Below are 26,896 nucleotides of genomic sequence, written 5' to 3' on the forward strand. Positions count from 1 at the left end.
GAGCATATTTTTCTTAACAAAGTATCTCAAGAATGGAAGAAAAGTATCCAATGTACTCAGCCCTACTATGAAGCTAATTTATAGCTTTCATATGAAGGCTATAACCCAACTATAGAACAAGAATATGGGGAAAGGGCCAAGTGAGGGGAAGGGAGAGGGTAAGTTAGGGTGGAGAGAGGGTATTGGGTGGGGCCACATCTATGGTGCATCTTAGAATGGGTACAGACGAAACCTACTAAATGCAGAATACAATGTCTACATACATTAACTAAGAAAATGTCATGAAGGCTACGTTGAACATTTTGATGAGAATATTTCAGATTGTATATGAAATGAGCACATTGTACCCCTTGTTTGCACTAATGTTCACAGCTATGATTTAACAATAAAAAAAAATCCTTAAGTCAGGTGAGTATTTAGGTGGTACAAAATCCAACTAATTTTTTTAATTTATAGAAAAATTTTAAACTTGGCCTATTGTGTCTGAATGTTTATAATTGAAACATTTGTTCTAAAAGTACATTTCCTTTGGAGACAAACGTCCTGGGGAACACTTTGTCATCTCTCATTCTCCTTAGGAAGTAGGTAAAAAGCGTGGGAATTCATTCACATTGTAAATTTGACAACCCAATAAATCAATTCTCTAATTTTGTTACTAAACAGTGCACTAGCTTTATTTACTCAGCTGTGTTGTAATCTAATAAGATAACAAACTCAGCCTATCAACAGGTAATTTATTACATATATTAATATTTTTCATTCAGACAACAAAGTTTTTGTTTTATAACATAGCTGCTATAAGTTAAATTGATCAATTTAATTAACAAGCATTTATTTAATGCCCACCTGTGCACAGCACTCTACTAGGCATACAAAAGAGTCAGAGGGCGGCGCCTGTGGCTCAAGGAGTAGGGCACCGGTACCATATGCTGAGTGGTGGGTTCAAACCCAGCCCCAGCCAAAAACCACAAAAGAGTCAGAATATATGATTCCTGCTTATAGGAAGCTTGCAGTCTGGATAGTGAAGATCATCCATGCATTCAAGGAACAATAAAGGACCATTACAAATCATATGAAAATCAGCATAAGTAAAAGACTCTGTATATTGAAGACGTACGAAGCCTATCAAAGGAATAATATGGTTGGGAATGGAAGCTAATCTGGAAAGGGTGACCACAGGAATTAAGCTTCGACTTTGCCAGTAGGAGATTGAAAAGGAGAAACTCAAAGGTGGAATAAGAAAAGCCAGCAAGTCAATTGCAGGGAATGGCAGGTAAAGTGTCTTAGCTCTGGAAAGGGTCACTGTGAGTTAGGAGATGCCACCGCAGTCACACAGCAAGGCTAGTGGGGGCACTGAGTGTTCCCATTGAAAGCTGATTCAAACTTTAATAAGTAATAATGCTTAACCACATCTATAAGCGAAAGTCCCCAATAATAGTGTGTTTTCCTAGCCTTAACAAAAGAAAGAAAAAGTAAAGAAAAATTCTAGACTATTAAAATCTAAACACAGAAAAAATAATGATTGGAATTTAAATGAGCATACTGTGATGGAACAGCTGTCCCTTACAGTGTCATTTTTTCATTTTTAAAGAACTCATAAAAAGTTGGATTATCCCAGACCCTGTGTCTCCTCAAGCTGAGAAACCTTCAATCCAGTCCTGATCAGGCCCTAATTCACCTGGGATTTTTCTTCTAAAAAGCCTATTCATTTTCATATTGAATCCAGCCGAAACTATAAAGATATTGAATTTATATATTGGAGGGCTGTGGATGGGGAAACAGGTAGAAAAAAGGAGAAAATAAGGTGTTGATTTCAAAAAGTGAGTTAACAGATGATCACAATGAGTAGATTTCAAAAAGTGAGTTAACAGATGATCACAATGAGTACTTTATAATGATGTTTCTGACTTTACAGGAAAAAAGAAGGTAAGTCGTACACCTAGTTTTAAAAAAGCAGGGTAAGAGAAATCATAAAATGACCTGTCCACATGAGTAAATGTTTTTTAAATTAACCCACCAACTACAACATTACCCTGTATGCTGCAGTGTACTCACTTTTAACTCAATTTGTTAGGAAAAACATCAAAGAAATAGGGCAGGGGGGAAAATGCTGGTGCAGAAATAAATCCTTGATTTGGAATAAAATGGAGACTCTTCTTGCCCAAGTCGGGTTACTGATGTCTCACATCACTGCATGATCTTGATGGTCTGTCAGTTGTTTACAAACCTTGCTCTCTGGGACGTAATTTAACACTATTTTTTAACAGCAAGGCCACAAGAACTTCTGGGTCCCAGAATGCCTATGAAAATGACTGGCCACCAGCGGCTGCAAGTTTTCCAAAAATAAACAAATAAGTAAAAGGTGGAGGGTAGGAGGAAGCAAAGAGGAAGCAAAAGAAACCTGAGCTTCCAGGGTGCTTAACAATCCTGGATGAGATGACCTGAAATCAGTGTCATCCTAATGTGCTCCACTTTGCCCAATACTTAGCATTTTTATATTGAAAATATTTCCTGTATTTCTTATTGTACAAAGTCCTCACAAATTCTAAAAAAAGAATGAAAGAAAGTTCAGCTTCCTCTTTCTGGGTTTCATTTATTCTTTGGCAAATTTTCAACTGAAAGAAGTCCTCATTGTCCAGTAGATATTCAATAGATATTTAAACTAAGTGGCTATATACATCATGGGAAAACAGCAGATAAATAGTACGCTATACCATTTCATCATTATTTAAAGCAATAAAGAGAAAAACCTTAACCAGAATTCAGATCTTAGAAGTCACAACTTTTCACTCACTACTTTATGCACTAATTTATGGTATTAAATTATCTGAACCTGCGTATGATGGTTATGCTTCTATTACTCCATCTTCTGCGTAGACTGGACAATACTGACCAACCACCCCTAAGGTCAACTCCTTCTCAGGCTCCATCTAATCACAGGACCCCGGGTAAGCTCTATGCAATGAACAGAGTTAAGATGGAGATAGAACCATTGCTTCTCTTAGTATAGGAGATACAAAGATTTGCTTAGGCTGTGGAGACAAGTATATTGGATCGAAATTTTGCCCCCTCCCAAACACGAAAGTGAAGACAATTTGGGGGTGTGGGGAGAAAATGTCATAAACCTACAAGCAAGGACAGAATAGAAGAGACAACCATGATTTTAAATTCTAGGAGCTGGAAAGCAGATTAATAATAAGTGACTTATCAATTCTATTACACTGAGATCCTAAACCAGCAGAGGAAAAAGATGAGAAGCAACATAATTTCAGAGAAAAGGACAGGTGCCGTGGCTCACGCCTGTAATCTCAGCACTTTGGGAAGCCACAGTGGAAGGATTGTTGGAGGCCAAGAGTTCGAGACCAGACTGAGCAAGAGTGAGAACCTGTGTCTCTGTGAAAAATACAAAAATTAGCTGGGTGTGGTAATGCATGACTGCAATCTTAGCTACTGCACAGGCTCATGCAGGAGGACCACTTGAGCCCAGGAGTTTGAGGTTCCTATGAACTGCTATGATCATGCCTCTGTAGTCTCTAGCCCAAGAAACAGAGGGAGACTCTGTCTCAAAAACTACACAAATAAATAAAAAGCTTTTAAAACATAGTAAGAAATCTACAGAAAAATCTCCAAAAGGCTTTGAAATTAGCAGCAACAGGTCCCTCTGCAGGAGAGGAACCAATTCAAAGGGGATGCTGTAGTTAACCATTTAAAAAGCAGTTAAAGCCCCAAATCTGCTCCTATACTTGTCACAAATGGGCAACTGCCCACTTCCTTAGTCTGGCAGAGAACTGGAAAAATTTTTTCCCAAAAAGAGTAAAACAGAAATGTTTGTGAGTTAGAAGACTACAAGGAAAGCCATAGTAAAAATGGGAGCTCAAGTGGGCGTTTGCAAGCTGAAAGCTGGCATCTCCGCCTTCTCTCCCGCTGAGGTGCTACCATTTTGCTGGGCATATCGGTGGAAGTTTGGAAGTGACTTTTCTGAGGAATCTGATAAGCTTTCAAGGAAAAGCCTAAAGATACTGACAAGTTCATCAAACAGCCCTGGCAGAGCCTTCCCCTGAAGGCCCGTCAGCAAGCCCCACCCACGGGCTCCGTGATTCCAAACCCAGCTTTGTCTCCTACCCTGAGACAGAAGCTGAGTGCCAAGGACCACAAAGCACCAGGGAAAAGGTTCTAACAGAGAACTACAGGGGAAAGAACCAGGACTGACAAAACTGCTCAGGGGGAACAGAGCCTGTAAAAGGCACAGTAACGTCAAAAAAGAGTTAATCTTGTGAGGCCACACAAGCCACAGCAGCCATTAGGAACAGAACAGGACACTGTTGTGAAAACAATAATTAGAGACCAAAATAGACTATGGAAATCAAAATTATGAGAGAATTGAAAGGGAAAATAAGAATATTAGACATTAAAGTTAAGAAAATATTTATGGTTAAAGCAAATAAATAAAGAGAGTATAAGAAAGAAAAGTAAGAAAATTAAAGAACTAGTCCCAAAGAACCAATATCCAAATAATAGGATTTTGACAATGAGAAAACAGAGAAAGTGGATGGGATGAAATTATTAACTAACAATTCAAAAAAATTCCCTGCAACCAAAGAGCATGAGTTTCCAGGGCCTATTGTTGTGCACACAAGGAATAAAAATAGATCCACGCTAGATACATCATCATGAAATTCATAACACTGGAGAAAGGAAGTAGGTCCTAGACTTCCCAGATAGGTAAATTAAGCAGACAGTCAGAAATAAAAGTAACTCCAGAAAGATTGGGTTTAAACTTCCCACTAGCAATTCTGGAATCTAGGAAGTTTATGAAGCAATGTTATTCTGAAGGAATATTATTTTTAATTATTTAATCTAATTGAATGGGTGTTTCGTGCACCCAAACTACTCATCAAAGCAGGGTAAAGGACACTTTTAGATAAGCAAGGTCTCAGAAAATTTACGTCCCAGGCATCTTTCTGTCTCCAAACCATGTGAACAAACCCAGAATGTAGAAGTTGGAGGAAACAGAAAACAGGACAGAGTAACAGAGACAGTAATGGAGGAGGTGAAGGGAAATCAGAGGAGGAGGCTGCACACCAGACATAAAAGGGGAACCACATGAGATTCTGGGAGAGATTTCCCCAAGGCAATGAAATGGATAGAAAATGCAATATGTTTGGATATGTTCAGAGTGTTATTCAATTAACAGCAGAGACTTGAAGACTGACTCACTGAAAAATACATAGAAAAACAATAAAATGTTTAAAAAGAGACAATGATGAATCCTGAAAAAGTTAAAAATGTGCACAAGTAGTCAGCTTACAACATATGTGTAATTAAGCTATGAAAACATTATGTTTCTGTAATAACGTGTCTCATCCTAGCCAAAATCATAATGTAACTATATAGGTAGAATATGTGGAGAGATTGGGAAAAAAGAGGATTAAAAAAAAGCTAATTGTTTATCTTCACCATAGTTAATAATCTGAATAAATAAGAAACTAAAAAGTCAAGAAATTACAACAAAAATTTGGAGATAAATCCCAAAAGAATAAACTTTGTTGAAAATACAGTAGAATTTCTGTATGTTGACCACTCATGGGAGTTTAACTGATTGGTCAACATGTAGAGGTGGTCAACATGAGGAACTAGGCCTATTATACTGATACATAAATGTGGTGCATGTCTGGTCTATGAAAACTAGGTCAACCTAAGGAGGTGGTCAGTATAGGGAGGTGGTCAACTATGGAGGTGCTACTGTATTTGTCTTTGCATAGTTGTGTGTGGGAGAGGGGAATAGAGTGAAATGGTATAGAAGGGAAAAGGAGAAGTCGTTTTTCATAATAAGCTTTGTAGAATTATATAACTCTAAAATATCTTCATGTGTTGTATTGATTTTAGAAAAAGTTTTATACAAAGACGAGTCTGATAACTGTGAATCATTGTAGTATTGAATTAAGCAACCAGCAGTTGCCCTTACACTTTTGTATGCCAGATAGAAAAGAGAAAAAAAAGCCAGGCATGGTGACTTATGCCTGTAATCTTAGCACACTGGGAGGGCGAGGCAGGTGGATTGCCTAAACTCATGGGTTCAAGACCAGCCTGAGCAAGAGCGAGACCCTGTCTCTAAAAATAGCCAGGCATTGTGGTGGGCACCTGTAGTTTCAGCTGCTCAGGAGGCTGAGGCAAGAGAATCGCTTGAGCCCACAAGTTTGAGGTTGCTGTGAGCTATGGTGCTATGGCACTCTACTGAGAGTGACAAAGTGAGACTCTGTCTCAAAAAAAAAAGAGAGAGAGAGAGAAAAGAAAAAAGAGAGGGGAGAAAAAAAGAAAAAAAGGCTAAGCATGAATGAAGAAGGCAACAAAAACAATGTCTTGAACATTTGTTGTTTGGCAGCACCCAGCATCCCCTTTTCCTTCTCGTAAGTAGATATGCCCTTTGCAAAGCATTTCCCATCCCTCAGGAAAACTGACAATCCCAGCTCCAAGGGTGGGTCTTGACTGGCTTCAGCAACTCATCACCTTCTATTGCCCAGATAAGGACTGGTCCAGGGATGGATACATGACCCATTCGGGATGAACATAAAAGAAAGAGACACTGGGGAATTTCTAAAAAAAGCAGTTCCTATGCTCTTCCAAGGGAGCTTCTCAAAGTCACATTCTATTTTCCTCTGGGCGTTACAGTGTAAGGATACAGCGCTGGAAGCTGTGGCATCCATTCCTGCTGCCGTGAAGGTCAGCCAACACGAAAGGAGGTTAGTCTTGAGGGTGTCACAGAGAAATCGGCTCAGTCCTGACCACATTCTAAACTTAGGATAGAAAATGGCCTAAAGCCACCTACACACACCACTCCCCTGCATTAGTATGGACTAATAAATTTCTTTCTTTTTCAAATTAAATTAATTTGAGTTTAGGTTTTTATTACTTGCAGGGTAGAAAATGTCTCACCAACATAACATGTTTTTAAGGTAGGAATGAGGGAAAAGTTGGCAAAGACTTTTATTAAAGTCTTTATGCATCACTTTTCCATGGTGAACTCAAAGCATATTTTTAATTTTGGCAAATAAGAGTCTACTTTATTCTAATATTTTAAAAATTGAAGAGACTATAAAAGAAAAAAGAAAAAGTTACCAGACTAGAAAAGGCTTCTGGCAATAAATGATAGTAAGTTCAGAGGACCCTCTTGGGATCTTCACAGTGTATACTTCTGAGTATAAAAATAGTCAAACTGGGCAAGAGAGATGCTGCATTTGTATTTGACTACATGGGTGTTTTCCTCACCTTCTGCCAACTTCCAAGGTCACATTTTTGTGATTCGAAGATTTATTAAGTCATATATTAAAAAATACTGATAATTGCATTATCAAAAAAATGTAAAAACAATGTAAAATTTTGCAACTGTGAATTAAAAAAATTTTTAATCGCTACTTCTAAGTTTATATTTCTGAAATTTTTTTCCCTTTTTATTCTCCCCCTGGAAAACAACCAAACTCCCTGGATAGGATTGGTGCCTGACAAAGGCTAAAAATGGGGATTGTAGGGATTGTAGGGCAGCAATGCCACTTGCCGTCCAACACCCCATTAGGAGGAAAAAAAAAAAAAAAGGAAGAGCATAGTACTTGTACAAACATAAAAATTGTAAACAAAAACATCTCCAACCTGCTTGAGCAGCTACCATTTTCTTGTTTCACATTTTGCTCTCCAAAGCTAGCTACAAGGTATAAAAAGGAGAAGAAAATAATTAAATGAATTAGATGTCCTGGTATTTTATATTACATGACATTAATAAAACACAATTTCTATGAAACAGGTTATATCCTACCTGTTTCATCTTCTTTTTTTAGGTCCAGAGTTGCTGGTTTCTGGCCTTTGGCAGTAGTGTGGAGATAAAAAATGATTGGTCAAATTGAATTTAAAAAATAATAAGTTTGTGGTATGTTTTAGTTCTTCAAGTGTCTTCTTAAATTGACATTAACTAAATCATGGAGTGTTCATCTGGGAATGGATACTAAGGTATTTTGTTCTCTAAATATCTTATTTTCTAGTTAAAAACTAGGTTCAGAGAAGAAATGAAGCACACTCAGGATAACACAGGGAAGAAACTGCAAAGCCGGGTCCCAGGGCTCCTAATCCACAGCCTGGTGCTCTGTCCACATTCACACTCCCTAATGTTAGCTGCTGCTTCTTGGAAATTTACGAGCATCAATTTAAATTATAACTGAAACTAATATTTCTTATTGATGGCATGCCATCCAAGAGAATGGAAAAACCTACTGAAGTTTATGGAATATGTCAAATGAAAAGAAAAATGACTTTCTGCCTTAAATTCCATCCTTTGGCCTTTACCAATAAGAATATAATCCTCACAGGCATAATTAATGACCAGGGATCTTTTTCCATTGGGTGTATTGTTTGAATTTCACCTTCCTCAGAAAGAAAACATTTTATAAAGGAATAGTCTTAGCTTTTAAATGACATTTACATTCTAGAAAAAGCAAATTATAGTTAGTTAATTCTGCAAAAAATAAATATGCTTGTCGTCACTTGAGGCAAAATAGATAAATAGAAAATTGCCATAAAAATAAAAAGATAACTAATATCACACTTTGTTCAAAGAACTGGATATTGAACACATTTCCTCTACTCCACAACATGGCAGAGAATATCTGATAATATTCTTTATGAGCCATCTGGTACTGGCAACACAATTATTGATGTGGTTTTGCTGGGTTTGTTTATTTCTTAGGAGCGACGAGAATTTGACTGAAATTCTACACATGAAAACATCCAGGGCACTGTCCAGCATACAGTAAGTGCTCAATAAGTGTGTATGTAAGAATGTGTGTATTTTAAAGATTTTTTTACAGAAATTCCTGGATTTGGAAGATGAATTTAAAAATCTCATAAGTCACTCTTAGTTCTAGAATTCTCTATCTGTCACATTTTTCTATTAATACACCTTAAATGAGAATTTCTCACAAATCACATTCTAGTCTCCAAACAATGAAACTACCTGCAGAGAGTGAACCTGAACTCTACTCAGACACGCAAAAAACATTTGAGCTGATTTGATATGAGCCATTGGGGAAATAAAAAATGTTTGTAATATTCTCTAATTAAAGGTAATAAAACGCAAGCCAATTGCATGGGCCCATAAAGTAAAAGACGAGATCTCAGGATTATAAAGAATCACATAAATAATAAATTGAAATTTTCAGCCAGAACATGAGAGCGAACATCCATTTTTCAGGACACCTATGTGACTCATACATGCTGCCAGCTTTGTGCCCACTTGTCCAGATCAAGGGCCAGCAATGAGGGCATCCAAGCCAAATCTGGCTCCAAACCTGTTTTGTAAAGCCCCTGAACTAAGAATGGTTTTACATCTCTAAATGACGATGTCAGTACTTAGATTAGGTTTTTAATTCTTCCTCTTGGCATAAAATGTCTGCTCTCTGGCCCTGTAAGCAAAGGATGTGGACCCTTGGTCTGTACCATTCTTGACACAAGCCTTCTAGCCCGTCTGACGTTCCAGCTGACCCCAGACTGATCCTGTCTTGTGTGACAAATGAATGAAGGAAATAGGAATCGGGATAGAAGACATGAGTTTGAATTCCACTTATTAGTCTCTTTTTATTCCAGGCAGATCTTCAATGTGCTACTGGAAATAGGACTAATGGAGCCCTGTGCCTAAGGACATAGGAATTAAAGCACTCAATGGATGGATGATATCTGGAAAAAAGGCAGTGCTAGTTCCTTTTCTATACTCTTGAGACAGTTGATTAAATCTTTACCTGGTGGCATTGGGACAATGTTGCTCCTTCGCTTACAAACTGATTTGTTTCTCAATAAACTATGAATATAGTAAATAAAGCTGACATTACATATTTTTGCGAGTGTTTTTAAGACAAAATCCTATTTATGCTACTGAAGGACCCTGACTCTCATAGGGCACAGGATGCTTATTAACCTTTCCTCAGAAGCCCCAGTCCCATTAAAACACAAATAAAGAGAATCACTTCAAAGGCCAGCTGGTGAAAACACTACATCCAGCAGGTCATTTTTTACCGCATCTGTGCCAGAGATTTACTATCAGATTCTTAACATCACCCAAGATCAAGGTTCTGTAATATATAATAGCAATACAATTTACTGTCTAAGTATCCCTACAGGTTACTGGCTCACGCTGAGAGAAGACATCATGGTGTGAAAGAGTGAACGTTGGATTTACTGCCACAGGATCTACGTTAAGTCTGACTGTGACCATTCTACTATCTTTCTCACCTAGAAAAATCACTTCCCTTCTGTAAGTCAGTTTCTCAACCTATAAAATGAGGACGATGACCCTGGCTCTCACTACCTTACGTGGCTTGTGACTGTCACAGTGACTGGGGTGGCAGCAGTAAGTGGGTCAGAACCGCAGCTCCTTTACTTGAAAACATGGGGATTTTCCTTTCTGACATTTCCTCCTTTGACTTTTATTTAGATAAACCCAATCCTTTGCATCAACTCTGTCCCTGAAGCCTCCCTGAGGGTGGTTTGACAGCTGCCCTCCTGACTGAGAGCAGGGCCAGCTCCACGCTTTCCGTCAGGAGGGGCTGAAAGCAAGGGCAGGGCTCTGTTCTGGGCTCTTCCACAGCAGGGATATATTTTTACTTAGAATGTAAGTTTGTCCCTGGCAGCCAAGAGTCACAAGCCAATGCAAATTATGTGGGAACAAAAGTCTCTCTCCAAGTTCCCCTTTGGAAATCACTTCTGACCTTGAGGGAGAAACTCAGGGACTTCCCAAGACCCTCTCATCCTCTGACTCTATTACCATGGACACGTGGCCCTCTAGGAACCAGGAGACAGGATGGTTTTTAGACCCCTTAAGCCGCTGGCCCTAAAATACAGCCTCTAGGGCCCCCAAGGGGAATATTAACTTAGAGGCTCATTATTTCTGTATATTCACAGCCATCTGTTTTGTGGAGCAAGAGGTGGGGCCGGGTTTGGGGGAAGCTCCCTGCGCTGATGAGATTCAGTATTTAGCATTTATGTGCCCCTCGCTTTAGTTGTTTACAGATAATCATTTTGGTGACTTGGGAACAAATCTTATAATCCCGACGAGCAGAGGCAGATAAGGATGGCCGTGAACTACATCCAACAGGATCAGAACGCGGTTCATGAATTTCGGCCTCTCACCACCATGGAATGAATCCGTGCTGAATTGGTGAGGTTGCTGCACAGCCCTCCCGTGAGAGAGCTGGCAAAGCAAAACTGAAAAGAAGCCAGAAGAACATCACAAAGGCTCTTTCCAGAGTAGAGAAAGCACGTACGCCATGACCAAGATGACGGCAATGACCAGCCCGGGGTTAGAAAGCTGCCTCAGGACCTTCGCCATCCAGCTCGGGAAATCGTGCTCCAGCGTCTCTCCTATGACTTCAAACATTCTATTTTTGCCACTGGAAAAAAAAGGGGGTGGGGAGACTTTATTACGAACATATGTAAAAGCCATGAGTACAGCAAGAAAACTGGAAATCTTCCCCGAGTACTGCCCAGGCCCTCCTCCAGGTTAGGAATCTGACCTTTAGCTCCAACTCCTAGTATTTTGACTCCTACTATCACCATAATGGATTATGTGTGAGAAATGTGACCACATAAATATATAGTCAAAGCAGACAGAATATTAAGCACAGCTTCAGGAGATTTTTTAAAATTGTATTTCTAAGATTTTGATTGGAATACATTTGTACGTAGCTCCAACGTCTGCCTCTGCTCTTCAGGAGAGAGCTCTCTTTGGGCTGAGTGAACAGGGCACTCAGTTTATAGTTAGCCTTGGAAATGAATCCAAGGAATGAATGGCTTATCAGAACAGAATCTACAAATAATCTAATATCTCTCTCTACACAATGGCTTCCATCATTTTCCACCAGCCCTCCTCATCAGAGATCTTAATAGACCACCACATGCATGATGAGCTCACGTCTCTCCGTGTTGTTCCCTGCACAGGCCTTAATGAGCACCAGCTCAGCTCTGCTGCTAAGACCCGTTAATGTAAGAAGCAGTTCCTATAAACTAGAGACATGAGAACGTGATGTCTCAACTAGGTACAGAATACCCAGAACAGTCCTGCAAAACCCAGTTTGCCAAGTTATTTTTTCTGTATACACATGTTGATTTTGTGATAAAAAGATGTAATTTTCAGAGAAAATTTTGGATTGGGTTTCACACAATTGTATGCATCATCAGAACAAAGGTGGTTGTAACATTTAACATAATGATTGGTTTTGCTTTTGTTTTTCAATCCTTAAACATTTTCAATTGCTAAACAAAGATTACCTACAAGTATCAAATCAGATGTCTTTTTTCTCCTGATCTAATACTATTTTTCAATAAGCAAAGAGTGACCACAGTTTTGCAAGATAGGTACAAATTTTGCTTCACAAATTAAAGATCTATACACTAATTTGCAAAATCTGTGATATGTAAGGAGGGATGAAGCTTAGAGACAATATAGAATTATGTCAACTACTTTAATAAGGTTCTTTCTTCACCACTCCACTGTCATTGTCTGTACCCCCCAAGGGGTATGGCAAGGGAAGGAGGCAGGTAGAAGGGACCAGAAAAGATAATCCTCCTTTTTCCCCCAGCATCTCAGGATATGGCTGACGAATATGCTCAGAGTGGGGAGACTAGAATTTCACGAAATTATCCCTCCTGCCCCACAGAGGTGTTCTCAGCATCCAGTGTGAAGTGATACAGAGCCACTGGAGACTCTGGGGACCCTTGGGGACATTTTCCAGGTTAGGCTCTTACTGAAGAAAGGAGTCCAGCCCTCCAAATTAGACACACGTTATAGAAGCAACTACCAGTTCCTGGCAATCCCTTCTCCTGCTATGTTAGCCAAAGTGTGCATTTCACGATATTCTCAGAAGTCCTTTCCAGCTGTCTGCGACTGTACATTCCAGGGATGTGCCACCACCATCGATTGATGGGTCTGCTATAGACATAGCCCTGTCCTCTCCGGATGAGAAGAGTTTGCTGAGGAGACCTGCTTAACTTCCCACTGGCCTGTAAGCTCCACAGGATCAGAGTCGATGCTCAGAACGTGGGTTTCCCTGCACGTCCTCTAGTGCTGGTGCACAGTAAGAGACATCACTCACCATTCATCAGAATTATAGACCAGCAGGCTACTGTGTCCTGGACTCAGAGAGGTGAAAATGCTCTGTCACCAAGCTCTATAAGCCAGCTAAACTACTAAGAAAAACACCTGATACCAAATAGGTACAATGAATGCTATTTGGGTGATGGATGCACTACTAGCCCTAACTCAAGCATTGTAAGAGCTATCTATGTAACAAAAACATTTGTACCCACTTAATATTTTGAAATAAATTAAAAATGTAAAAACAGACAATAAAGTATCATTGTAAATGAGTAGTGTCATAGTGCTGTCTGCATTGTAGAGCAATTGGCCATCACTGTGAGGTCTCCACTAACCTACTTCAAATATATTTGCCTATTTTCTGCTAGCTTGGAGCCAGATAGGGTCAGGCACCCTTGACTCTTCAGCAGGCAGGTTAGGCAAACCACCTCAGACTTGGCGTTCCTAAGGAGGGCAAGTCAGGATGCTCCCACTCATGCGTCTTTTCTCACTTTGTTCGTAGAGCAGAACAACCCTTTCAAATTTTTAATTCCAGACAGATAAACAAAGTAAACATTCTTTTGCTCCAAAACAAGGAAACTGGCAGGAAAATAGACTATGTGAAAATCATAAGAGATACCACTTTCTCAGTACTCCTTGATTTCTAAATAATGGTATACATGCAGTAATTTTGCCTAAGTTTGTCAATCAGGAAACCGACAACTTACTGACAACTTAACTGACAACTTACTTTGTCAAAGTAAGTCAAATGCTATGCCTTTTAGCTACAAGCTAAGTTCTTCTCAGTAAAAAATCAGAGTAACTCAGCATGTAACGTAAGGAAAGCCAGGGGAGTTAGGGCTTAAAAAGCTGTAATTGGGGAGCCGTTGTGTCTGATACAATAGTATTTTAAATCTAAATGTGTCTGCAGTAAGTACTCCCAGCTCTGTGTTTGTGCCGTACTGTTTCTGTCATGGGCAGCTAAAGAACTTTTCCACATTGTACTGCGAAGGATCAAGTTCCAGTTAAATTAAATGCACACCTAAAATTTATCCTGGATACTAAGTTGTACAGGTAATTTGCAATTAACTAAAATCTCTTGAACTTTGTATTCTAAGATTTATTAGGGATTTGTTAAGACAAATGTTTCCTTCAAAACTGTAATTTTATATTTAGTCTCCACATGCCATTATCTATAATCTATATTATTTACTTCAGCCTACTTGGAAACACATGTGCACGTGGACACACACGCATAAGGAAATGAACAGAGGCTTATTAAAATCATTTCCTGAGCATGACAGAACTCCAGCTCATTTGCTTTATCAGCTGGCTAAACTTTTTCTTTCTTTTCTCATAAAGCAATAACAGTCTATTGAAGTGAAAATGCCTCTTGTATACTTAGTCCATGGGCAATGAACCTTTTGACTTGCATTAAATAAGTTGGGCATGACAGTGCGATGGGGAAATTATATTTGGTCCTTACAGCATCACGCTTGTCACTCACGTGGCTTATCACATTCTCATTCCCTCCACTGAATAGTTGCAATAGCTCAAGTGTATGCTGGTTGGTGACTTATCCTGCAGAGATTCTTGGAGGGACTTGTGGTAGACTCATTTCTAAAACCCTTGAGGGAATGAAATCTCATCCCCCAGATCCTAGTGCTTTCTGATACATGCCATAGAGACAATTCTGTCATAGAGAACTGTAGAAATACACATCTCCAACTTGGGTCAAAGAGCCTTCTGGACTCTTGATTGCTCACTTCAATGATACTTGGGGAGAACATATGAGGAACACCAAACATCAAAACATCAAAACTTGAATCAATACTTGTGTGATCCATTTTATAGTAACTCATTATTATATTTAATTTTCTAGGTAATGAATGAGGAATTCTCCTTGTTTTTATCTTTTTATTGTGGTGGTTGACATGAGAAGTAGCAATAGCTGACTATGTCTGTAGGTGATGGCCTAGCATTAGGAAAACTCTCACACCCAGAGTAGTGCCATCAAATCTTGCTTTTAGCTATCCATAAACACACACACAGCTTGGGTTCATTGTTTTTATTTCACCCAGGCAGAGCCTGGAGCTGCATAAATTTTTGTGATTCCCAAATGAGAAAATAGATGAAATTTGCTTAAGAATCTTCTTGTCATATTATGAGCCTGAATTCCCTCCCAAAGGATCTTATTTCTATTGATCAAAAATGTCACTGTTTGGGAAAAAAACAAACAAACACTAACTTCTATAATACAGCAAGCAGCCATTCCCACCTCCATCCTTGATAAAACACCATGCCTAAGTCAAATTTAAAGACAAGAGACCTGAAGGGGCCACAGTCAAAGGACAGCGGGAGGGACACGATCATGTATTAGACTGGCAGAGTGGACAGGAAGAGAATGAGCAGGAGCATGCCCAGGTAGAAGTTGTTTGATCTGGAAGCTTTGAGGACTCAGGCCTCAGAACATTTTAGCACATCACAGTCCAACACTGGAAATACAAGGATGCATGGAGTCGGAGGATATTGATGCCAGGGAGGCTGGGAGCACAGAGCTCGGCTCAATGTTGAGTCTCTACTCCATGACAAAGTCACATTGCAACTGTTTATTTTACATCATGCTTCATTTTCAAAGCCAGAAATATAGTAGGTCTGAAAACTAAGTTCAAGAACTCATCCTAGAAAAAGTGCCACATACCTTATTGCTGAATATCACTATGGTAGCATTTGAAGTGCTCCCCTTGAGAAGCTATGTACTGATACCAGGGACCCTTCAAAACAATTTTGGAACTCTTTTTCTGCAACGTTCATTAAAGCTGTCATCATATGAGATCTGACAATTGTGTTTGATAACTTGCCATAATGCACTTACATTGACAACACTGTACAAACAACCCAGTAAAGTTTCATACCCTGGTATATCAGTATCTAGCAGCTGTGTTCATGTCAATGTATGGCAGTGTCTTGCTGACTGGCATTCATTATTGTTGCCTGTTTTTGTGTGCTGTATGATATCAGCTTTGATGATTCCAGCAGAAGAGTCCCAAAATTGCTTTGAAGGTGGACTAGGCACAGGCATCAGCACATAGCTTCTCAAGGGGGGAATATTCAAAGGTGACCATGATGATTTTCAGGTGTGAAGTATGTAGCACTTTTTCTAGGATGAATTTGTGAATTTTATTGTCAGCCTTCCATATTGCCAATTTGATTCACACAAACCCTTTTTTATAAATAAACCTGCCTAATTTATTTCCATCTTCTACATACATTTTACCATTTCCTGCATTGTTGTAGATACTGCCAACAAAATTTCTTCCTAGAAAGAATGCTGTTAGCTATAATCTACTGTCATTGGTACATTTAAACTAATAACTGAGTAAATAATAAGTTCCAATTGTTTAGTTTTTTTCTTCTGATTCTATAATTAACTTAAATTACCCTAGCATTCAGATCATTAGTAACATATATAGTAGTATAATTCTTTAAAAATATGGGAGAACTAGAAAAAAACTTTAGATGTTTAGTAATTTCAATATGAAACATACCGGAGTAAAATAGTTACGAAATCACTAGTCAAACTAATCGGGACAGTAATTATGACATGTTTTCTGATAATAAAAATGAATTTCTAGGCCAATCTGTTGTCTCAGCTCAGAAAGAACACAGCAGACATGCAGCATGTGTCTGGATGAATGGCATCCTCCAGGCTTGACATTTTGTATAACAGAGACTGATAAAAGGCAGTGGTTTCTTATTATTCCAGTGGTTATGCCAACCATTTTCTGCCAGGACAGCAGAGTCACCTACAGGAAATGATAGACCAGGACCCACAGAAGCTGTTTCTTTCCTCTCTCTGCAAGAGTCACTCGTTGGGCTACCTCCACTTTCCTCCTAGCTTGGAGAACAAGTGGTGCATTTTACTCCTTAATGACTGTGAACACGTGAGTCACACTTGTAAAACTTATAAAAGAAGGGAATGGGAATTATATTTTAGACATGATTGAGAATAGAAAAAATAATCTCGTTTATAGTGGTTTCTTCATATTGGTTCACCTAGCAAGGCACAGAAATTTGACAGGCAACATAGCAGGATGATGGAGACCTTGAAGGTGTTCTTTATGCCACTGAAGCAACATGGCTTTAACAATTGCAGAGGGGTCTAGTCTCTGTCAGCACCCAAAGGTTTAGTAATTCAGGTCAGCTTTGGTTGAAGGATTTGAGTAAGATTTGAGGCTTCTTCAAAGCCTGAGTCTATCTTAGCTTTGTAATTAGGCCAATGGTGTGGTTGATAGCACGATATTGTATTAGGCACATGCCACCAGGATAAGGTGACTCAATTATAACTGCTTGTGGGTTGGGGTGCTCTTAGTTAAGTGTGGCAATTTCCAAATACATGGTCCCCAGATGGATTGCATGCAGTTAATGGTTTATACTGCATCAACTCATCTTAAATTTCTGGGTTTATAGGCAGAATACTTTTATTTAATAAAAGATGTGACAATTGTTTGCAGAATTATTATTTGATGTGCAAATGGTCCCATGAATCACATTATAAAATGAAATTCGTCTTTTAAACTTTATCTTTCTAAAACAGTGTTTTCCCACCCCTTTTATCTCTTGGCATATTTGAATCTATAGTTAAACTTTGTTACCACACTTATGTTAATAAAAAAAAGAGTAAAGAAAAGAATATACAAAGACTGTGTATACTATGCTTTGAACTTCTTTCAAAAATAATTTAATTAATGATCTTTAAAAATTTCTGTGGTGCATGTAAAATCCTCTCAAGGCACATCAGTGTGCCACAGCACACTGGTTGAAAATCACTATTTAAAAATACAAATTTAATCTCTGTAAACTATTGAATTTGGTGAGATATTATTTTTAAAGTACCTATGAATTATATTATTTAATTTTTTATTTTGTTTAATATTTCAGAATATTATATAAATTACATTTCAAATATATTTAGTTGTGATGACAAAATAAAATCAGTTTCTCAGAAAGGCCTTAGGTTAATTCATTTCATACTTAACACACGGTAATGTCATCACAAGTATTTTACTATGAAATCCTGTTGTCACAGAATATAAAAACATAGTTTTCAAATACATCTACCAACCCAAACATAAACTTCAATCATTTGATGAAAGAGTGCTCTGCAACATAGGAAGACAATTTTTAAGACAAAGATGTGAGATTCATTAAAAAAAACGTAAACTATTCACAGCCATCCACCTGGCAAAGATAAAGATTGAGTGAGACACATATTGGGGTCTCCTCTCACACCAGGCTCTAGTGCTTTATGCAACAGTGACCTTGGAGGCTTTTCATAAGTGATAAATGATCCAACCCAACAGCTGGCCTACAAGATCATGTGTTGGTTGAAGATCAGAGTGAGGATGTTGCCGCTGATGCCAAATTCAGTGTACAAAGGCTAGAGAACACAAATGCTCATTGGTTTAGTGTCTCGCAGAGAGGAAATCGAAAGGCTAGTGGTTCTGAATAGGTATGACGACTTTCATTCAGCGTTAAGAACAGAATAATCAATACGATAAATAATCAGAGCTCAGTAAAATAATTAGAAAGCATTTTTATTAACATAGTAAAACATTTTAAAATGCTGTCATTCAATGCTCTGGAAGCGTGGCAAGACAGGCTCTCGTACACACCATGGGTGGAGTAAACATTGCAGCAAACTTTCAAAGAAACAGTTTGATGACATATGTCAAAAGCTTTATAAAATCTCATTCTGTTTGACTCTGTAAGTCTATGTCTAGGAATTGGTCTCCCCAAAATAATCTGAATGCTGATAAATTTTAACAGTCAAAGATGAAACAATCTACGTGTTCAACGTTAGTTAAGTTAATGTAACATATCTGTGCCACGAGAGATGGTGCAGCTAATTATAGTCAATTATGCAGGACTATTTATATAAAGAAGTAAAAATTATGCTTTAATATCAAACAAAAACAAACAAAATTATAATTCACTCTCTGTGTCAACTTCATATGAAGTTGTACATAAAGACTAGAAAGTAATCAGCAAAATATTAATAACTGACATGTGGGTGATAGCTTATGATATTTTTTCTTCAGTTTTAGATATTGGAAAGTTTTTAAATAAAAATGTGAATTTACTTTAAAACAAATACAGAAAAAGCTTATGACAAAAGATTAAGAAGTCATTCAACTCAATGTCCCATCTCCATGTCCTGGATAGAATTATTATGCTCAGCAGTTCCAGGCTGCTCTTTCTTTAGAGAGGACATCAAAGCAACAGAAGAGGGTGTCTGTGCCAGGGTGGCCCATCCAGAGGCCTCCTGGTAATATTCAGCATCCTAGCCAGAAAGTGTCTATCAGTAGAATTAATGATAATAAACAAAGATAATATAACTGGCCCCTATCTAATCTGGGATAAAGAATTCAGAGGGCACAGACTCACTGGAATAAGAGAACGAGAGAGCAGCACATATGGAATGGGCTGGAGAGGGACAAGGAGACCACGGAAGAGAGAGCAAAGGACGGGCAGGTCCCCCAGCACTAACATCTCCAGCTGTGCCTCAGACCACACGCATCCCCATAAAACACCCTCCCCTGATACACACACATAAATAAGATGACCTGAGGGAATCTCTATTCTTTTCAAACCACAGAACTCAAACATATATTTGTCAGAACTTAGACTCCATCCCTGATCTGGAACTCCAAAAAAATATTCCCAATTTTTAAGTGCTTTGTCTCAGGAGTCTCAGGAGTCTCAGGAGTACAGACTTCAAAATCACCATCTTCCCAAAAGGCCATAGAACTTTCCTATTCAAGTGAAAGACACAAGCAATTTGCCTTGTGACAACGGCCTCAGAGAGTAATCAGCAAGTGATATGACAGGGGTGGTTAAAGCTCATGGTAAAGCAATACGATGATACGTAATGAAATCATAAAATGACCAATGATAAACTGGATAATTGCAACATAATTTCATTCAAGATATGTGAGAGTTAGGTTTATAGTGTAATTTAGGCCAGGCCTATCTGGAAAGGTTTGTTGAACAGAGTTCAAGTTCTTCAAACCCCTCAAGGCTAGCAATAGCCTGGTGGTCTATGCAGGATGTCAGGCACCACTCAGGCTCAGGGCTAGCATTCTGGAGGTCCTGTTTGACCAGAGTCCAGGATCCTGGACCCCCCTCCCCCCAGTTGCTACAGAAGGCCCTATTGTTATTTGATGGCTAAAAACAGAATGCTTAGCATTAATTGCCTAAGTCATGCCCAGGTATAGACAGAAATCACTGAAGCGATGTAGGCAAGCCTACTCCCTGATTTGTAAAAGTGTATGTTGTAATCACATGGCATGCTTACATGATTTTACTTTCTTTTGTTTCCCTTCTTTTGACTGTTAATGATTACTTGAGGCACTTTGCTTTGAATACCTAGCATTAATTTTACACCTTATATTGTCAATATAATTTACAGTTTTTGACTGAATAAAAGAGACCTTTGAGAGAATGGGCCAGTGTTGAGCATGCTACCTGTGCCCGAGACCCTGCGAGCTACAGTGTCTGCCTCTGATAGGCTCCCATCAGTTGTGTCACTTGAGATAACTGAGTCTGAGTTTTTTCTCAAGTCAACTGCCCCAGTGCAGATCCCAGCAAAAATTGTGGGGACCAAGGCCCCCACAAAGATGCCGTTAGAGTTATGAAAAAGTGTTTCAATAGTTGGCAGATTTTCTAGAAGGATAAAGTTCACAAGATACAAAAGAGGTTTAGTTGACAGATTTTTTTTTTTTTCTAAAATCAACAACAGAAGCAATGTGTCCTTGGAGACATGGAGAAAAATGAAATACTTATCTTGCGAACATGAACTCTGAGTCTTTCTGTTTCTATGGGCTTGCTTTGCTCTGAGCTATTCACACTTTTCCCCTGGAGCCCTGAGTGACCACAGATATTGGGTGGTCTATGCCATCTGTGGCCTTGGAACAGCCTGGCTCTGTGTCATTTCAAGAATCAAACCTTCAACGTTGGTCTCTGGAGAATAGTGTCATGACTGACTCCACCAAACTAATGAATATAAAGAAGAACTCAACCCTTTAGATGTCTACTTCCCCTACTGTCTCACAAGCACATAAACCTCTTGAGGGTCATCTGAAATAAGATATTTTTCAACTAGTTGACTGGAAAAGTACAAAGGATGCCTTGGGAATCCCTGGCTCCACACTGTGTTTGCAGCAGAGACAGCTGGAGAAATAATATCTCAGATGTGTAAACTGGTCTAATGCCGAGAAAGGATACAGGGTGGCCCTATTGTATTAGTAGTTTTGTGGTGGAAACATTTCACTGGGATTCGACCTTGAGTAGTACACTTGGCCCTACCAATTTCCAGCTGGGTGAGTTGGTGTCTTTAGGTTTTAGTTCCTTACAAATAAATTAATGACATCAACTAGGTCAGGGTCAACATACTGTGGCCTGCACCCCAAATCTGGGCTGCCAGTGGTTTTTTTCTAAGTACATTTTTATTAGAATACAGCTACATTCATTCCTTGATGTATTGTCTATGACTATTTTGGACTAAAACAGAGTTCGGTATTTTAAACAGAAAATGTGATATACTTACTATCTGGCCCTTTATAGGAAAAGTCTGCTAATAGCTGATGTAAATAATTTCTAAGATCCTTTTCTAATCTAGAAATCTGTTATTGGTTGAAAATTAGAGCCCATTAACAAAAGAAGTGTCTCTGTAAACACATTAGAAATGGAAATGTAATACTTTGTCCAATAAACCCTAAAGCTCTCCCTAAACATGAAATAAATATGAGAAGAAAACAATTACATATGTAGTATAAAATTCCATGCTCATTTTTAACAGTAGACTTTTAAAAATACTTAAGATTATATTTTAAGGTTTTTAAAGCAATACTTAAACATATAAGTCAATTTGTGATGTATTTATTTAATTGCCTCTAAAATAGAAAATGCTTAAAGATAAATGATGCTTGGGGGAAGAAACAGGTTTTCCTGAAACCTGAGATAATAAAATTATTCTCCTGAAGTGTAATGAACTCACTAATGGCTGCTCATCCTGGTATGAAGCCCAGGGAGCTGCCAGCAGCAGAAGAACCCATCTGGATTTGGGCTGAGGTCCCTTATTGTCAAGGGGCTGGAAATGGTCTTGTTTTATTTTTGGACCCTGGTTTGTGGTGTGCTAGAGTCAGCCATCCACCCGGAGGGAAGGCATATGGTGCTCACTGGACGAAAAAAGCCTGGGAACATCCATTCTTTCTCTGCAAGTTTAGTTACTTGGGGCAATTTGCCAACACTGTGTAAGTCAGGCACTCAGAGGGAATTAATTCTGTCGTTGCACTGAACTGCCTGACCATCTCCACACAAGTTCCATTTCCCACAGCTGGAATCACTCTACAAAGGGGCTGGCCTGGGCTGTGGCTCCAAAGCAGTGACTCTTGAGCGTGGCCTCAGATGAGAGTCAACAGCATCACCAAGGAACTTTTAGAAAAGCACCTTCTGGGGACTTGCCCCAGATCTACTGAATCAGAAATGCTGCATTTCCACAGGGCCTCAGGGGATTTTGTCTGATGTTTACTCAAATTCAAAAAACACTAATTTAGGACAAACCCCAGCCTTATCTGCTAGGATGATGCAGCCTTTAGGGCTTTGCTCTTTGACCCAAGTTGGGAGTAGGATCCTGTTAATGCAGATAGACTCTGTCCACATATGCAGTGGACCTTCAAATGCAGCCCGTACTGACCCTGTCCCATGTTCTCACCCCCTCGCAGGTTGCCGATGACTCCTTGCTGACCCTGGACCATGCTCTGTTCCTGAGCTGCTGAATAGTCTCTTCACGTTTCCAGCTAGAGGACATCAGTTTATCTTCTAATTCTATATCCCAACCCGTCCTACTAAATGTTCTACTGCAAGTAAGCTGCCTGAACCCAGGAGCACCCTCTAGACAGGATCTAGAGGTTTGGCACTTGAATTATTCATGTTTTTACAGAGTTTTTGAAATTTCTGGGTTTAAGCATTACAGTGAAATTCCAAAATGATGAAAATTTGGTTGATGTCTTTGAAGATGACCAGATATTGGTCTGAGACCAGCTATGTGTCTCTGAACAAATTATTTAATATCCCCTAAGCCTCAGTACCATAAAGAAGGAATAGAAATACCTACCTCACTGCATTCTGGTATGAGTACATGGAATCATATTTTGTAAATTATTTGGTGGAGTTTCTGACACTCCACAAAAGTTAACACTACCTAAAAGTATCAGACAACGTGATACAACTGAAAATTCATTTGGATGGTCTTTCAGTCATTTGCCTCTTATTTATGAATAATTTTTGAGCCTTTTTATCAGACCTCAAGTAAATCTCTTATATTTTGCACTTACATAAACTGAATGAGGATCACCTTAATGATATAACCATAAATAAGATGGTGAATTTGACTTAACATGTCCTTATCCCAGGCCCTGGCATTCAATGCTTTTTCTTCCTGGAAATTCTTTATTCGTTTTATTGATAAATGGAGTCAGTGAAAATTAAAGTGAAAGTAAAGACATTCTTCCCTTAACTGTTACAGAACACTGAAGCGTTTATAAGGGTCTCACCTTGTGCTGAATTAGAGCAGTTAAAATCCCTTCTGAGGAAAGCCATTCTACTCCCCATGAGTCAGTGAACTGTTTAGAAACATTGACAACTCTCATGTTCAAGGATGCCTTGGGAAATACTAACTTACATTACGTGGTCTAGTAATCTGCTCCATGCCAGTAATTTTCTCACCTTGGTTTATGTTCATAGGTTTGTTGTGATAATACTTTGGCCATAAATTTATTACTCAAAAAATATACAGGATCACTTGTAACCCAGGTCTCTCAGATGGAACCATATACAATTCAGTTTAACACTATAATTTTGTCCAGAAGTGCAATTCATTGTCTTTATTTGTTCTCTGGCTACAAAAGAACCTCATTTCAATTTACAGACTCAATTTTTCATTTATCAAATATAAACATTATGGTTAATTATTTCAAAATCCCATCCCACTTTATTTTGTATGGATCTCTGAATCTGATACAAGAGCCTGCAGGGTTTGGTTTTTACAGATGTTATTGTAATTCAAGGGAATAGGCTTTTTAAGAGTCACCTTCTCTGTGGCTGAGCAATTCAACTTACGAGAAATTTATTATAAGGAAATCATTTATTTACACCACTATGATTTATCTATGAAGATATTTATTGACATGATATAATTCAATTCCATCACAATATTTATCATAAAAATAAGACACAATTGGACTAACAACAAGTTTTAAAATATTAATTCTAGTATAGTTATATGTAAAATACCATGCAACCATTAAAAAGCATGAGAGGCTGAACACAAAGGCTTATACCTGGAATTGTAGTGCTCTAGGAGGCTGAGATGGAAGGATTGCTTGAGTTTGGGGGTTCAAGACCAACCTGAGCAAGAGTGAGATCCTGCCTCTACTAAAATATGAAAAAATTAGCTGAGGATGGTTGTGGACACTTGTAGTCCCAAGCACTTGGGAGACTGAGGCAGGGGGATCACTTGAGCTTAGGAGTTTGAGATTGCACTGAACTATGTGAGATGATGCCACTGCACTTTACCTGGGTGACAGAGCAAGACTCTGTATTAAAAAAAAAAAAAAGCATAGGAAGTGGTTACTGTTAGAATAAAAAAAAAAGCAACTCTGTATAATTATTTATCTATTTATATAACTATAAATATCTATATATTTATAGATATAATAATTTATATCTATTTATATAACAGATAAATAATTCTGTATAGTTATACAGAGATAAACAACTCTGTGTAACTATTTATATCTATTTATCTGTCTACCCACCTGTATACATATGTATGTATAAAAATCTATAATACTGCATATAAATTTGTAGTTCTTGTTTAGCTACATATAAATAATACTAACACTATTTCATATAAATAATTCGCATAATCTCATTAATGGTGGAAATCATCTGTGGTTTTTTACTTCCATATTTATTTATTTATTTTGGGGGGATGGTGAACATAACATGTTTATTATAATAACCTCTATAACTTTTTGAATGCTCAAAATATTTTCTAATTTTTTTATTTTTTAATTAAGTCATATAACATAGATCACAAATACATTTATGCCTCCATATTTAGCTTGATTGTTTCTTTTAAAATTTTCTACAATGAACTGGCACTATTTTTGGAATTCAGTTAAAAAATATACTTTTTGTGTGTGTATATGGCAGAAAGTCCACATTTTTCTCTTTTTGTGTGTGTGTATATGGCAGAAAGTCCCCATTTTTCTCTTTTTGTGTGTGTGTATATGGCAGAAAGTCCCCATTTTTCTCTCTCATTCTGAAAGAATTCTCAAGTATCTTCTCTGCCCATCTCAGGTTCTCCTTCCCTTCACGATAGATACTTTCTATACCCAGTTAGCCAGTCCAAGACACTAGCAGAGAAACATTCTTGTCAGCACTTTCTGTTCCAAAACACCTCGTTTTGATGTTCTTCACCGACACCTGCATGGCCATGTTTTCTAGGTCTGGGACTATGTCTTAAACAATTGTCCCTCAATGAAGAACTCCTTCCATCTCTTGAAGTCCTGTCAACCTTAAATCCTATTCAAATGTTTCCTCCTCCATAATGTCTACATTTCTACTGAAGGACACCTCTCCGCCCCGCCCCTTCTTTCTCCCTCCCCTTCTCTTCTCGTCTCTCTCTCTCTCTCTCTCTCTCTCAAGTCCCATAGCAATTGGTTTCTTCTGTGGTTTGTGTCTTTTTTGCCCTTATTGATATTGCAAGCTTGCCAGAGAAATGAATATCCTGACTGCAGGGGGCAGTAGTTTCTCAACTTCTCCCAATTTCTCCCTAGAGGAATGTGGGTACAGTATTGTCAGGCCTACCAATCTGTCAAGGAAAGCAAGGAATTCACCTAAAAAAATCTCCCTTTGTTTAAATATTAGCTCATAAAAAACAAAAATAAGCAGTAACAACACTGGGCAGACCGAATCAAAAAATATCCTTCAGTTGAATCCAGCCTGCGGGCCTCATGTGTAGGTCACAACTCCTCTGTAGGTTACAGCCTATGTCTCTGTGTTTCCTTATGCCCTGGCACAGAGCTTGCTCATAATAGTTCTTACCTAGTCGGCACTCAACTGTGTTACCTACCCACTTGGTGGGTCAGTGATAATAGGATCACATCAAAGATCCATCATCCAATATTCATGTTTTAAAACTTGTTTTGATATGAAAAAATGCTCATCATCCTTAATCATCAGAGAAATGCAAATCTGTCCTCAGACTCTGCAGCTGGACCTTGGGTGCCGCAGGGTGGGCAGCTGCTGACAGCCAGCACCAGTGGGGACCCCAGAAACCTGCACCTTTGTTACCGCTGTAAGAATTCAGCTCCACCACCACCTGTTAGCAAACAAGGCCTTCCATGAAGCTTGTGCAGTTGCCTGCATGCACCTGACCTTCTGTTGAGCTCTTATTTTACTGTGAGCTTCATGAAGTAAATATCATGTTTACTGAATCATTTTATCCACCCTCCTCTCCAAGTCTTCTGCACACTCACTGGCACTTGATCATTATCTAGGAGCTTGAAGAATTGCTAAAAAATTGATAGAATATGCACTTGATACTAGCCACCTTGCCCTTCTTTCCAGAAGCATGGAGTCAGGGGAGAGACATGCTGACTATGGGGCCGAAATTTTCCTAGTTCAGTATTTTAACTAACAGGTTGAGGTCCATTGCAT

At 38.6% G+C, this 26,896-nt stretch overlaps 1 pseudogene; it reads right to left on the reverse strand.

Annotated features, from left to right (window-relative positions):
• Positions 1-3,874: 3,874 nt before the first annotated feature.
• LOC128597475 (transmembrane channel-like protein 1) overlaps positions 3,875-26,896 on the reverse strand; it is a 37,010-nt pseudogene continuing 13,988 nt past the window's right edge.

This window comes from Nycticebus coucang, chromosome 2 (genome assembly GCF_027406575.1).
Source record: "Nycticebus coucang isolate mNycCou1 chromosome 2, mNycCou1.pri, whole genome shotgun sequence".
NCBI lineage: Eukaryota > Metazoa > Chordata > Mammalia > Primates > Lorisidae > Nycticebus > Nycticebus coucang.